Below are 12447 nucleotides of genomic sequence, written 5' to 3'. Positions count from 1 at the left end.
ATAATTTTTGTCTCTAACTTGTTTAGAGACAAAAATTATCGCCGCACATCGGCGATTTTTATCGCAGATAAACCTTGCTATTATCGCAGAAAAGTCAGCGATATTCATGTATTATCGACTTAATGCTCTTAGCCATGTTATCCACCTCCCATTGGATAACATGGCTAAGAACTGCTCAGGGCAGGTGTTAGATTTTGGAGATATTCGCGCTTAGGTGTGGACAAAGATCGCCCATGACTTAGGCTGATTGAGAGTTTGTAGAAAAATGGCTTCAGATTTTCCACATATTACTCTTCAACATTCTTCCTAAATGTAACAATGTGAGACTCACTAGGAGAACGGCTGTTTATCTTTCCTTTCAAAATGCTGCCAACAATGGGACTCGTAACTCCTTGCCCGCAAATGTATATCTAGAAAATGTTATTGTAAGTGGCCCTGTCTTATTTTAATTACAAAATGTACGTCCACCGATTCCGCAACTGTTAGACACCTTAGTTCTTGCAACCTAATGGCCCTGATACTCGTTACGTTCCTCTACAGTGTAAATGTCTCCTCATCATATACGATTTCAGTTTGCTCCGTGGCCGGCCCACGTGGTTATAGGCCCGTATTTGTATACTGATATTTTCACAATAAAGGTTTTTAAAACAAAACACGGTAGTAGTATTTACATTGGTAAAGTTTTTACTTTTAGTCACTGTTTTCGAATCAGTAAAAGGCAAGTGAAATAAAGCAGTCCAATTACATGACGGATAAAAGGTATAATATGTAGGAACGCAGTAAAGATAAATGGTCAAGGGCAGTTGTGTTTTTCATTTCTGCAACATAAAGTGATCGATAAGAATCTGATAATCAGGCGTATCGGCGACTAAGACAGCAGGCCGAGTCTCTCTTACTCAACGGCTCCGTCATGGAACGAAGAAACGCCCTTTTTCTCGAAAAAGGAATATATTTTACTTGCAGGACAGTTGTAAATTTTCCGGGAAAGTACATTAGCCTGGAATATTATAACATATGTTTGAAAAAAAAATAATGTTCGAAAAAAAAAAAAAGCGTAATTTTTAGGTCATATGACCAAGCTTTTCATCATTAAATTAACAAAAGTAAAATGAACCAATGAAAAGTTTTATTAACAAGTCACATGACCTGTTATGCTTACGTTACGCGCTGCGCGCCGTGCCTCGGATCACTTCCGGGTGCGCTAACGCGGCGTGTCATAAAACGCATTACGCGACAACGTAGGTCAAGAATATAGTCTAAATGTCTCCACCAACCAGCGTTCAGAACACAACCCCTTTCAGCAGTCCAAAAAGTTCTGTTAAATGACAACAGAGGGGACAGGCAACAAGAACCATCAGTCAAAGAGGGGAGGGCAAATTCTTCTCTTCCGGGTCATGTTGGGGCGCTACCGGAACTGATCGAATTGGTAGTCTATAGTGTTTCTGGATGTTTCAGACTAAAGCTGGCGTCAGCATGAGACCACTACCATCTCGTAGCTCCGTCGTGGCCATTCCACGAGCAATCATGGCAGCCGCTCCCCACCAGAAGCCTGCGGGAGTCGGAGGCCCCCAAGACTTTTGTAGAATCTTCACGGCTGAGGGGACGCTTTTCGAGAATGGGACCCAAGCCCTATCAGGGAAGCGTCCGAGTTCCAAGGTGTCCCAGGGCCATTTTAGTGGACCAGGCCCAAAACCGAGGAGCCGGCCGCCATTTTGAGAGTCCTGTGGCAGCCGCCTATCGCTGCACCGCAAGAGCGGGAGCAACTTAACTACATGGTGAGCGAGACGCTGTAGTCGCAAGAGCGGGCGTTAAACAGCTGAATGGCGGAAGAGGCACAGTGTAGCAAAAGCGGGCGGAATGGCAACTAAAACGGTAAAGGGGCGCCCCACTACAGCGTGTCTTCAGGTCAAACGGATTGTGGGACAAAGTCCAGAATAGAAGAGTCATCAAAAGGTAAAAAGTTCCGCCGGACCCCGGGAGCCGGCCGCCTATGTCGGGGGCGATCTCAGGCTACACCAGTGCTATAAGACTTGGGGAGGGGGTCGGAGCCAAGCTTCTTCTCCGAGTCCGTGTCATCACACCGCCCCTCGGGGGCCTCCGTCAAGCGGTTTAGGGAGGTACCATATAACATTGTTTTCAAATGCAGTCAGGTCCACAAACGACCCTCACTTACTTTGGAATAGTGAAGCTGCAGTAGGTGGAAATAAGCTTCAGACAGTCTTACAAGCACTGCTTTTGTAAACATTTTTTGTTTTTTTTGTATTTTTGCACAGTTTTATATATTTATTTTGTTTTTGATGGAGGGGAAACAACAAAGCACAGGCATTGAAAAAGGCTCAAACTCAGAACTCTGAACTATGGCACCCAATATCCAGGACTTTCCATCCGGATCTTGGCGCCTTGTGCTGCTTCCGACCTATTCACACATCGGTCCACTACTGACATCATCTTATAAACCAACGTTATGTAAATAGTTATTTAATAAAATGTTTTACCCTGTTTCTTTGCTGGTGTGTTGTCTATATTTTTAATATTTGCATAGGGTTTGTCGTTATTTTGGGCGGGGTGGGTGACGGAGCCGAGCTGTCTTGCAGCCCTCATGGTGTGGAGCTCAGTTCATCTCACTATTTTCGTATTTCTCATGAAGGGTTGTTTATAATATTTCTATTTTAGCGAGGTCAAAAAGAGATCCAATTAGTGGCCTACTGATTTTGCTCGATTACTTTTATTTTTTTACACGATTTTTCACGATCTGCAAAGACTAAACAGAGTATTGCGACTTTGTGCTTGTTTGTAAATAGAGAATGAACCAAAGAGAATCAATTGAAAAACAGTAAATGCTTGGATAATAATCAATCAAATGGAGAGACAAGCAGGCAGGACGGATTACAACGGGGGTAAAGGCCTGCGTTAACTACTCTTCACTATCTGCAAAGAGAGAGTACTACTAAGAGAAAAGAGGGGAGGGGGGCAGCGTTCAAAGCACATCAGCGTGCATAAATACGAAAATGTTTTTATCTATCACGTACTTTACATTTTAAAGCTTTTCATATTTGCTATTAAAAAACCAATGAAATTCACAGAAAAAACCATAGGTTATAGTGGATATATAGTTAGGAATTTGCATTTACAAAACCTTGAAAATTCAATGAAAAAACCATTGGTTTTAGGCCATATATAGTTAGGGATTAGCATTTACAAAACCTTATTTTACTCGCATAAAACCATTGAAATTCCATATATAGTTAGAAGCGCTAACTATATATCGCGCACCCGCAATCCACTGCTGATGATGTCACATATTACATCATTCATGACATGGTCAGTGACATCACTGATGACATCACTGATGACATCTCAAATGACATCACTGATGACATCACTGATGACAACTCAAATGACATCACTGATGATATCTCAAATGACATCACTGATGACATCACTGATGACAACTCAAATGACATCACTGATGACATCTCATTTGTCATCACTGATCACATCACTCATGTGATAATACAATGAACCTCTTCAGACTCTAATATAACCTTACATACACTCAGTATAAACAGACACTCACAGACTGTCACTCATCCATGGAGTTACTCACACACCTAGTCAGTCATGCAAAGAATCAATCACACCTCCATTTCCTCAACTATACAGTTATACACATCTTACTTATTCAAACATATAATAACACATATTTACTCTCTTATATAATCCCTGATACAAGCTCACAGTGATCGATACAGCCACTCACACATTCACTGGCTCTTATGTTCAGTTATTTATATATGTCAACTCTCACATGTATTGTGTTTTACATACGTACTTACTTGCACATGTAGCAATGAGAAATCCATTCACTCACTAATACACTCATGCACAGTCAACCGCCCATACAGCTGTTTCCACATGCAGTTTTGAACCCATAGATCTAGTGAATCAACTGCTCACACATCTATGCACAGAGTCATACACCTCCCAGCCACCCACACACACACCCAGTCTCCCATACAAATACTTGGGCAACCAATCAATAACCCATATGGCCACTCTTATAGCTACTGATCAACACATGCAGCAGCTTACACAACAACAAACATACTGATGCACAAATTAAGACAGTTTAGTCACTAACCCATGCACTCAGTGAGACACATTTAATCACTCTTTCATACAGTCAGTCATGCACCTACTAAATTCTTCATCCAGACACTTATACATCCACTCATTCTTCAATATGTAATACATATTTTAACTTTACAGAAACATACAGTCACTGGATGTTGTCATCAGTGATGTCATCAGTGATGTCATTTGAGATGTCATCAGTGATGTCATCAGTGATGTCACTGACCATGTCATGAATGATGTAATATGTGACATCATCAGCAGTGGATTGCGGGTGCGCGATATATAGTTAGCGCTTCTAACTATATATGGAATTTCAATGGTTTTATGCGAGTAAAATAAGGTTTTGTAAATGCTAATCCCTAACTATATATGGCCTAAAACCAATGGTTTTTTCATTGAATATATATATATATATATATATATATATATATATATATATATATATATATATATATATATATATATATATATATATATATATATATATGTATATATATATATATATTCACAGAAAAAAACCATAGGTTATAGACCATATATAGTTAGGAATTTGCATTTACAAAACCTTGAAAATTCCCTGAAAAAACCATAGGTTATAGACCATACATAGTTAGGGATTAGCATTTACAAAACCTTATTTTATTTGCACAAAACCATTGAAATTCCATATATAGTTAGTTGCACTAACTATATATTGCGGACCCGCAATCCACTGCTAATGATGTCACATATTACATCATTCATGACATGGTCAGTGACATCACTGATGACATCTCAAATGACATCACTGATGACATCACTGATGACATCACTGATGACAACACCCAGTGACTGTATGTTTCTGTAAAGTTAAAATATGTCTTACATATTGAAGAATGAGTGGATGTATAAGTGTCTGGATGAAGGATTTAGTAGGTGCATGACTGACTGTATGAGAGAATTATTAAATGTGTCTCACTGAGTGCATGGGTTAGTGATTAAAGTGTCTTAATTTGGCAATCATTATTTATGTTGTTCTGTAAACTGCTGCATGTTTAAATCAGTAGCTATATCAGTAACTATATGGGTTATTGAATGGTTGCCCAAGTATTTGTATGGGAGACTGAGTATGTGTGTGGGTGGCTGGGAGGTGTATAACTCTGTGCATAGATGTGTGAGCAGTTGATTCCCTAGGTGTATGGGTTCAAAAGTGCATGTAGAAACAGCTGTATGGACAGTTGACTGTGTGCATGAGTATATTGGTGAGTGAATGGATATCTCAGTGCTACATGTCAAAGTAAGTACATATGTAAAACACACTCCATGTGAGAGTTGACATATATAAATAACTGAACATAAGAACCAGTGAATGTGAGAGTGGCTTTATGAATCATTGTGAACTTGTATCAAGGATTGTATAAGAGAGTAAATATGTGTTAGTATATGTTTGAATAAGTAAGGTGTGTATAACTGTATAGTTGAAGAAATGGAGATGTGATTGATTCTTTGCATGACTGACTAGGTGTGTGAGTAACTCCATGGATGTGTGACAGTCTGTGAGTGCCTGTTTACACTGAGTGTATCTAAGGTTATATTAGAGTCTGAAGATGTATTATCACATAAATGATATCATCAGTGATGTAATCAGTAATGTCAAATGAGATGTCAGTGATGTCATCAGTGATGTCATTTGAGATGTCATCAGTGATGTCATCAGTGATGTCATTTGAGATGTCATCAGTGATGTCACTGACCATGTCATGAATGATGTAATATGTGACATCATTAGCAGTGGATTGCGGGTCCGCAATATAAAGTTAGTGCAACTAACTATATATGGAATTTCAATGGTTTTGTGCAAATAAAATAAGGTTTTGTAAATGCTAATCCCTAACTATATATGGTCTATAACCTATGGTTTTTTCAGTGAATTTTCAAGGTTTTGTAAATGCAAATTCCTAACTATATATGGTCTATAACCTATGGTTTTTTCTGTGAATTTCATTGGTTTTTTAAAAGCTAATATCTATAGCTGTAAAATATATTCTTTATTAAGTGACGTATCACGTAGCCCGTGAGACGCCTCATGATGCATTGCATAACCGTGACGTATCGTCTCTGCAGCGCAAACCAAACCCAAAACGTAAGCGCGCCAGAACACGCTTAAAGATATATATATATATTTTTAACCTTAATTAGACAAAATCCACACGTGCACATATCACAAACGTTCAAAAAACACAATATGTCGGACTCCCGTTACGCTGGTGGTTAGCTGCCCGGTTAACGTACCAGGAAGCACCTTTACCGCGAAAAATCGCATTTCTTTTTTCTTTTGCCCCGCAGGGAACTTTAATAGCCCCCTCATCAATCCTAGGGGTTCAGGAGGGGTCTGCCTTACCCCTTTCATTCATTTACACCTTTGTTTTTTTTCCACCTCTTATCTCTCGATCCCACAGAGAGACAAGATGGCGGCCGCTCCAGACTGTTTACAATGTTAACAGCCAATCAGCTTCTCCTCAGACTCCCGTTACACTGCCGGTTAGCTTCCCGGTTAGCTGCCCTGTTAGCTGCCCGGTTCGCGTACCAAGACGCGTCTCTACGGTGAAAAAATCGGATTTTTTAAAAAAAAATGTGGGCCCCGCGTGGCTTTATAATATCCCCCTCATCAATCCTAGGGGGTCAGAAGGGGTCTACCTTACCCTCTTTCCTTCATTTCCCCCTTTGTTTTGGCCTCCTCTTGTCTCTCGATCCTACAGAGAGACAAGATGGCGGCCGCTCCGGACTGTTTACAATGTTGACAGCCAATCAGCTACTCCTCAGACTCCCGTTACACTGCCGGTTAGCTTCCCGGTTAGCTGCCTGGTTAGCTGCCCGGTTCGCTTACCAAGACGCGTCTCTACGGCGAAAAAATCGGAATGTTTTTTTTTTTTTTTTTGGGCCCCGCGTGGCTCTTTAATATCCCCCTCATCAATCCTAGGGGGTCAGAAGGGGTCTACCTTGCCCCCTTTCCTTCATTTCCCCCTTTGTTTTGGCCTCCTCTTGTCTCTCGATCCTACCGAGAGACAAGATGGCGGCCGCTCCGGACTGTTTAGAATGTTGACAGACACCGGAGAGCCAATCAGCTTCGCATCGCAAAGTTCTGTTACGCGAAAAGTACGCGAACCGGAGCGCTTCCCAGAGCGCTGTTACAGATATATATCTTATTTTAAACGTTAATTTCTCAAAATCCACTGAAGCACATATATTGAGACCTAGCAAAGGCACATCGGGCTAACAGTCCCTACAATTTTGCCAAGTTTCGTGCAAATCCATTCAGCCGTTCGAGCAGGCGTTTGTGGACGGAATCGGCTGAAATTTTCAGGAAAATGGCACATTTTGTTTCTGAGCAGCCCCTGAAAATTTGGGGGGGTTTGGCAAGGGGGGGCCGAGAAAAAAGGGAGGTCCCAAAACGTGTTTTTCCCATGTTAATTTCCATAGGGCGGTTGGCCTCACTTTTAGCCCGAACGGCTGAATGGATTTGCACGAAACTTGGCAAAATTGTAGGGACTGGTAGCCCGATGTGCCTTTGCTAGGTCTCAATATATGTGCTCCTGTGGATTTTGAGAAAATAACGTTCAAAATAAGATATATATCTGTAACAGCGCTCCGGGTAGCACTCCGGTTCGCGTACTTTTCGCGTAACGGAACTTTGCGATGCGAAGCTGATTGGCTCTTCGGTGTCTGTCAACATTCTAAACAGTCCGGAGCGGCCGCCATCTTGTCTCTCGGTAGGATCGAGAGACAAGAGGAGGCCAAAACAAAGGGGGAAATTACCATAAGGGGGCATAGTAGATCCTCGTTGACCCCCTAGGTTTTATGTGGAGGTTTTAAAAGGTTTTTTTTTGTGTGGTGAGCGCCTAGTACGCGAACCGGAAAGCGTTCTGGGCAGCGTACTATAAGGATAATAGAATGATAGACTTTTCTAATACTGTACGTTAATTGTTTGTTGTTTTTGTTGGGTTTTTTTTGTTTTCTTTATTTTTAAAGTATTTTTTTTATTTTGATTGTGTTTCATAATTCATTAAACTTTCTAACATTTCATTGTCAGAAATTTCAAAATTGAATATAGGGTGTAACATGTCCTCATTTTTAAGCAGGTTATCCATTGCTTCAACACATTGTAGTAGTTCCTGGTCTCTACTTTGATCCATAAAATCATCAATTTTTCCTTGGCTGCTCTCTTCCAGTACAATTGTAAATTGAACTTGCTGCTCGCCTTCCATTTTGCCTGAAATTTTGATTAAAAAAATATATATTAGTAGAGATAGGGCACTGTTGGGATTAATTTTAGATAGGCAGTTTTTATCAGTGAATTTATCTTTTGGCAGTGTATATTATCAGAGTGGAAATAGGACTATAAAAAAGTGTATGTGATTTAACCAAGACAAGCCTAACTCCATTCATAACTATAACAGAGAAGTCTATCTAAATCCATAACTACTACAGAGGGATAGTGTATATCTATCAGAAAAAGTCTACCATATTAAGTTATAGTGCACAATATACTTCAGTTTTAAAAATAACAAGTTACCTTCACAAACAAGTTGAAGTGTTTGGTAGATATTCAAATGTGATGTACAACAAGAAGTAGTAGTCAAAATGGCTGTGTTTTCTTCTCTTCCTTTATATATATTCAGGTATATAACCAATCAAATGTCAGGTAATATAAGTAGAAAATGAAAGTAACATTTTCATTGGTTGTCAATTCCAACACTTCAGATGTGTTTTGTGAAGTAATTTACCTCACGGTATTTAGAGAGGTCTACAGGCTTAATGGCTAAATGGAATTTCAATCAAATTTGTGAAAATGAAAGGGATTGTTATGTAGTATAAGCTAATCTATATTTGGTGAGAGTGTCTCCAGTCGTTTTTCTGTGAATTACTTTCCCACCTTTTTTTTGGACCGCTTCCCGGGAAGCGGTCCGGTCCGCGAACTAGGAGCGTAACGGGAGTCCACCATTTTGTGTTTCGGTCGAATTAAGATATAAAATGGAGGGCAAATAATGTTCAGAATGGGTAGAAGGGGGCACGGTACAAGTATTTTGACCCCCTAGGTTTTCTAAGGGTGGCTGAGGAGGACCATATGTGCGGGGAAAAAACATATTTTTTTGAAATTTTGCGCGGTTAGCTTCCAGTTCGCGTACCGGGTAGCGCTCTTTGAGCGTAGTTTGTTCAAAATTACAGAAAAGTTATAGAAAAATAATAATTGTGAGTGATCAGATGAAGGGTAGCTCTGAGAAGAGCTTTTGGGTTTATGGTACATTTAGGTACTTATAAGTAGGTACCAATGCACAGTCTTAAATTCAGAATGAAAATTCTGTTGCCCTCATCTGAGAAGTGAACTCCATCTCCTCTGTAGATATCTTGCATGTAGTAATGCAAGTTATTGTTGTACAAGGAGCCCATTCCATGGTCTCTCATGTAAGCTGAAACAGATTTGTTTACATGCTTCCTCGCTTTCTCAATTTGTGGAAAAAATTGGTTGGACCACCTCCATTTCTGTCTTTGGCATATATTGGAATATACCAAGGCAGTTTGAGGAAAAAGTGCCATTAATTGCTCAAAGGTGTCCTTTAAAAGCATTTCCAGACCTACCCCAGTCAAAGTGCCCAAATCATTACCTCCACAGTGCACTATTAACAGGTCAGGTTTTGGCAAATACATAAAGGTTTTCACCAATGGTATCAATTGGTGACATTGTAATCCTCTTTGGCCCAACCATTTAATTTCCATATCTTGTAAATTGAGGTTAGGTAAATTTCTGTTCTCAGCATACCTTTGAGCCCAGTGGATGTAACTATGTCCAACAATCCAGACATTAACTCCATGGCTGCTAAGGCAATTCCCCTCCTGTGCTGGGAATTGCTTATTTTCATTGTTTTTTGACGAGCTGGGCTCGTCATCAGTGTATGAGGAGGCTACACCATGACGAGCCCAGCTCGTCATGAGTGTCGAAGGGGTTAAACATGGTGGGAGAAGGTTGTGCTGCAGTCAGATGAAGTGTGGTAATGAAAGGGCAGTTGAAACAGTAGGAGTTTGTAAAGAAAAAAACCTGTGGATTTCCAGTGCTAATGATTCATTAGCAGTGATTGGTGCATTTCCATTTCTGAAAACAGAAAGTTAGGGTGCATGGATGTGTTATTTGAAAGATGTAATTTGAATGGTCAAGGAAGAAACATTTAATGAAAGATTGCACTGGATACGCAGGTGCACTGAGAGTTCAGAGTTCAATTGAAACATTGTTGTGTGAATTTGCAAACATGAGAGGTCTTCCAGGAGGTGGTTGCTATGGAAAAAAGGCAGAGAGGGCAGAGGGGGGAAGGGTTTTGATTTGAAAAAAGTGAGGGCTAATGAGAGTTATGATTGGCTAATATGAGAGATATGTGAAATGAATATCTGTATTTCTGTGCTTTCAATAGCTGCAGCCTCTGGAGTGCATCCTCTTTCTTCTGCTGAAGACAATTTGGTGTATTTCAGAGACTGTTTTGAAACTCAAAAAGTATTTGCTAAGGTGAGAAAAGATTTATTTAATTTAGATAGAGAATAGTATGATTTAGGAGAAAATGATGAAGAAAGCTGTGTTTTTAAAATGTGGCTTTGTCTCTAGTGATATACAAATAGATTTTGGTTTTAAATTTTAATTGCATATTCGGTGTAGCATTCTGGCATGCAGTAACACAAGTTATTGTTGTACATGGAGCCCATTCCATGGTCTCTCATGTAAGCTGAAACAGATATGTTGTTTTTAAAAACGATTTTTGAAAACAATTACATTTCGGGATATGTACTGCTAGAGCTTCATAGGTTGTTTTGAGTCATATTTATAAGGCATTTGAGTGTCTATGATGTTATTTTTCCCTTTTTAAATGGAAAGCGTTCCTCATGGGGCAAGTTTCTTGTAAATACGCTCCCACCTGTACTTGGCAAATTTAGATTTTGATTATGGGAGTTACATAGCCACGTTAATAATGTCCCAAAAATGGTGCTAGGGCATTCCAAAAAAACGCTTTCATGTGTCTCAAGGACATGTTCAGTCATTTCCTCTTGAATGCAGGTATACAATTGATTTATATGCTGTGTTTAAAAACGATTTTTTGAAATCAATTACATTTCTGGATATGTACTGCTAGAGCTTCATATGTTGTTTTGGGTCATATTTATAAGGCATATGAGTGTCTATGATGTTATTTTTCCTTTTTAAATGGAAAGCGTTCCTCATGGTGCAAGTTTCTTGTAAATACGCTCCCACTTGCGGTTGGCAAATTTAGATTTTGATTATGGGAGTTACATAGACATGTTAATAATGTCCCAAAAATGGTGTAAGGGCATTCTAAAAAACTCTTTCATGTGTCTCAAGGACATTTTCAGTCAATTCCTCTTGAATGCAGGTATACAATTGATTTATATGTTGTTTTTAAAAACGATTTTTTGAAATCAATTACATTTCTGGATATGTACTGCTAGAGCTTCATAGGTTGTTTTGGGTCATATTTATAAGGCATTTGAGTATCTATGATGTTATTTTTCCCTTTTTAAATGGAAAGCGTTCCTCATGGGGCAAGTTTCTTGTAAATACGCTCCCACCTGTGCTTGGCAAATTTAGATTTTGATTATGGGAGTTACATAGCCATGTTAATAATGTCCCAAAAATGGTGTAAGGGCATTCTAAAAAACTCTTTCATGTGTCTCAAGGACATTTTCAGTCATTTCCTCTTGAATGCAGGTATACAATTGATTTATATGCTGTGTTTAAAAACGATTTTTTGAAATCAATTACATTTCTTGATATGTACTGCTAGAGCTTCATAGGTTGTTTTGGGTCATATTTATAAGGCATTTGAGTGTCTATGATGTTATTTTTCCCTTTTTAAATGGAAAGCGTTCCTCATGGTACAAGTTTCTTGTAAATACGCTCCCACCTGTGCTTGGCAAATTTAGATTTTGACTATGGGAGTTACATAGCCATGTTAATAATGTCCCAAAAATGGTGCTAGGGCATTCCAAAAAACGCTTTCATGTGTCTCAAGGACATTTTCAGTCATTTCCTCTTGAATGCAGGTATACAATTGATTTATATGCTGTGTTTAAAAACGATTTTTTGAAATGAATTACATTTCTGGATATGTACTGCTAGAGCTTCATAGGTTGTTTTGGGTCATATTTATAAGGCATTTGAGTGTCTATTATGTTATTTTACCCTTTTTAAATGGAAAGCGTTCCTCATGGGGCAAGTTTCTTGTAAATACGCTCCCACCTGTGGTTGGCAAATTTAGATTTTGATTATGGGAG

This window comes from Lissotriton vulgaris, chromosome 3_1 (assembly GCF_964263255.1).
Source record: "Lissotriton vulgaris chromosome 3_1, aLisVul1.2, whole genome shotgun sequence".
NCBI lineage: Eukaryota > Metazoa > Chordata > Amphibia > Caudata > Salamandridae > Lissotriton > Lissotriton vulgaris.
Note: the sequence above shows the minus strand (reverse complement) of the source record.